The sequence below is a fragment of the Camelus ferus genome, chromosome 32, assembly GCF_009834535.1.
Source record: "Camelus ferus isolate YT-003-E chromosome 32, BCGSAC_Cfer_1.0, whole genome shotgun sequence".
In the NCBI taxonomy this organism is placed as follows: domain Eukaryota; kingdom Metazoa; phylum Chordata; class Mammalia; order Artiodactyla; family Camelidae; genus Camelus; species Camelus ferus.
Window position 1 is genome coordinate 16,051,556 of NC_045727.1, and position 3,650 is coordinate 16,055,205.

Here is a 3,650-nt window from a genome sequence, read left to right on the forward strand (position 1 = left end):
CTCGTGTGAATGTTTAGAACTATTAACAACTTGTCTTGAAAGTACACTGAGAGCAAAAGGGTCTTGAAAAATTCTTAAGACTTAGAAATGGTTGCCACATCTTGTAAAAACAACTTCCCAAGAGAATCATGGCTTACCTGATATCAGGCTGCCCTGGGAATGATGTTGCAGTGGGCATCTCTGTGTTCCCAACAGAACAAACCAGAGGCGGGTCATTGGCACTTTTCTCCCTCAAGATCGATGGAGGGGAAGGCTTATGACTTTCACAGATTCTTCACTTCCAACAAACAGACTAGGGAGTCTAGTTCTGTTTTAAAAAATGATTTTGAGTTGATGATTAGGGAAGATAATCTCTGTTGAGGCGGCAAAATGCAGAAAATCTGAGACCCAAGGTTAAGAAGTCCAGCCATTAAGGGCAGGAAGGACAGCATTCCAGGCAGAGCGAACAGCACGTGCAAAGGCCCTGGGGCAGAAGCAAGCTTGGTGTAGTTGGGACACCCAATGGAGTCAGTGGAACTGGAACAGAGAAGTGAGCAGAATGTACCCTCTGCTCAAGAGTTTGTGGAGTGTGTATTTTAGTCCTCTAATGATGAGAGCCAATAAAAGGCTTCAAGAAGGGGAATGAGCTTTCAAAAAGCAGACCCAGAGACTGGCATGGGTGGAAGATCAGAATGCAAGATGGGTCAATAGTGGTGCTGACATTTCATTCTGCTGTTCACTGGATGCATAACTGCAAAGCTTTGACCCCATCAGCTGGTGGTAGCTTAGCACAGACGAATTTGCTTTTAAACTTCTCATAAAATCACTTGCATGCTATAAACAATCTGATTCCCCTGGTCCAACAGAATCAAAAAGAAAATAATTCATAAAGAAAAAAAATTACCTGTTCACACCTGAGAGGCTTAGAGTTCAGAGCTAGACTTCTTCTTGCCCTGAGCCCGAGGGGCATGCTGTCTGCTGCCTTCACAGAGTGAGGGGAAAAAAAGGTGATCAGAGTTGGCTCTCCACAGGGGAACATCACTCTTCGCTGAAACTGCCAAAGAAATCACACATATTTGGCAACTGCAATGCTGTCTGTGTAATGCCTGACACTCTGGGGGCCTGTATTCTCTCACCCTTCAAAGCCCAGTTTGCCCTTACACATCCAGCTCACCCACACATGCCCAGCTGAATGGATAACATGAAAAAGACCAAGGACGTCAAGTGTTGGCAGGGGTGTGGAGGAACTGGAGTGCTCATTTATGGGTGAGAGTACAAAATGGCATAGTCACTTTGGAAACCATGGAGCAGTTTCTTTAAAAAAGTTAAACATATGCTTGTTGTGTGACCAATTAATCCTGCTCGAAGGAATTTACCTAAAAGAAAACATAGACTCTTAAAAAGTCTGGTGCAAGAACATTCGTAGCAGCTTTGTTCATGATAGGCAAAACCCAGAAATAACTCAGATGTCCATCAACAGGAGAAAAACAAACACACTGTGGTATATTCATATTCTACTGCAATAGAAAAGAAATGAGCTATTGACACTTGCAACAGTATGGATATATCTCCAAAGCATTCTGCTGAGTGAGGGAAGCCAGACTGTAAAAATTCCATTTACAAGTGCTAGAATAGAAAAAACTATGGTGATTGAAATCAGATCCAGAGTTGCTTCTGAGGATGGAGGGATTTCCTGGGAAGGGTACAAGGGAATTTTCCTGACGTGGTGGACATGCTCTCTCTCTTAACAGGGACATGGGTTACATAACAGTAAGCCTATATCAAATTGACCTAATTGTATATTTAAAGATCAAGCATTTCACTGAATGTAAACTATATCTCATATTTTAAAGATGTAAAAAGAAATAAAATTCACTTACTTTTGGCTATCTTCTCTACCCTCTCCAGACTAGATTCGGGGCTCATCTTAGCCTGGAAGATCCTAGAAGCAGACCTAGAGATGAATATTTGCATGTAGGTAATTTATTTGGTAAGAGAGAAGGGAAGTCAGCCAGTAAAGGATGTGTTATCAAGCAGGTAATCACCGTGGGCAATAAGGCTCAGTCCTGTCACCCAAAGAACACACTGTCACCCAGAGGGGGAGGGAGCTGGGGTATTTATACACCAACTTCTATTAGTCATTGTTTGGGGCATAATTCATTAGCCTTTTTAACTGACCAGAGCGTGGGTAGAGCAGGTCCAATGGCCAGAGGGAGCCCTTCTAGGGAAATAAATGCAGAAATGTGGGTGTCAGGCTGGCATGAACTGAAATGATGTGGGATGGGGTAATATTGGCAGGGCCCCAAAAGCATCTACTGCAGGCCTCATCTTGGTTGCTCCCATAGCCTCTTGCATGCATATTTATCCCATAGGGATAGAAAGAGTGATTAAAGGCTCAGGTGAAGGAATGAGGCTGACTTGACCTCAAATTCCAGCTCTGACCCTTTCTTCATCACAACCTGAGCAAATGGTTCTTCTTCTACAAAACAGGAGTCCTGCCTTGTTGGGTAATTCAAGGAGTTTATCCCTGTTCTGTGATTGCCACAGCACCTGGCACATCACAGGAACTCCATAAACACTAATAGCAATGAACAGTATTACTACTATGTCATTCATTCTATTTGCCCAAAAATAAAGTCCAAATTAACATTTTTCCCATTAGGATTTTTTCCCCTTCGATTATTTTTAAGATTTAATTGTTGAAAGAGAATACATTTACATAGTTCAAAATCCAAAAGGTATTAAAGGATAAGCTGTGAAAAGTTTCCCTCCTTTCACACCCAGTGGCCCTCCTCGCAAGGGACCAAAATGATCAGCATGTTTGTGTGTTTTTCCAAAGATATTTTCATACAGCATTCTAATATATTTTGGGCTTGCTTCTATTTTTCTATGGTGGAATCCAGCACTTGCTGGTATTTGATTTGGCATAAATAACATATGCATTTTTAACTTTCCATTTTGAAATAATTTTAGATTTATAGAAGAGCTGTGAAGGTAATATAGAGTGTTCTGGTACATCCTTCACCCAACACCCCCCAATGTTAATATCCTACATGACCATAGTACATTGATCAAAACTAAGAATCTGACATTGGGCCATGCTATTAACTATAGTACAGATTTTATTTGGGTTTCACAGTTTTTTCACTAAAGTGGATCCACCCCCAAGATAGCATGTTGCATTTAGTTGTCATGTCTCCCACGTCTCCTCCAATCTATGACAGTTTCTCAATATTCCCTTGTTACCATGATCTTTTAACACTTTTGAAGGATCCTATGCAATTATTATAAATTTAATGAATCTATATGTCTTCTTATCCCTGAAGGGCACCGGGACACCCCCAAATTCCACACTTAGAATTGCTAGTTCAGGGAAGGGGCATTGAGCACTTCATGGCTGTCACTGCCACCAGAAGGCTGGAAATTCAGATCTCCACCAGTGCTGTGTGACCATGGACAAGTAGTGCTCCCTCTCTGGGCTTCAGAGTCCCCTTCAGTACCATGAAAGAGTGAAATCATGTTTGCATCTCTGAAATTGTATGGCAAAGCAGTCTACACACTCTAAGACCTCTTCGAGATCCCAATGTATGTTAGCATATTAAAGACTCTGAAAAGTCCTGCAGTAAAGACACCTGTTTTAATTAAGAGTTTAACCCAGCATTTCTCAGATG

At 41.6% G+C, this 3,650-nt stretch overlaps 1 long non-coding RNA gene across 1 annotated transcript; it reads right to left on the reverse strand.

The window, feature by feature from the left end:
- Positions 1 to 205: 205 nt before the first annotated feature.
- On the reverse strand, positions 206 to 1,916 carry LOC116660997. Its single transcript, XR_004316739.1, has 3 exons — positions 1,860 to 1,916; positions 884 to 961; positions 206 to 307 (listed from the first exon to the last, which is right to left on the reverse strand). It is a non-coding gene; the product is annotated as an uncharacterized LOC116660997 (long non-coding RNA).
- Between the last annotated feature and the right edge of the window lie 1,734 nt (positions 1,917 to 3,650).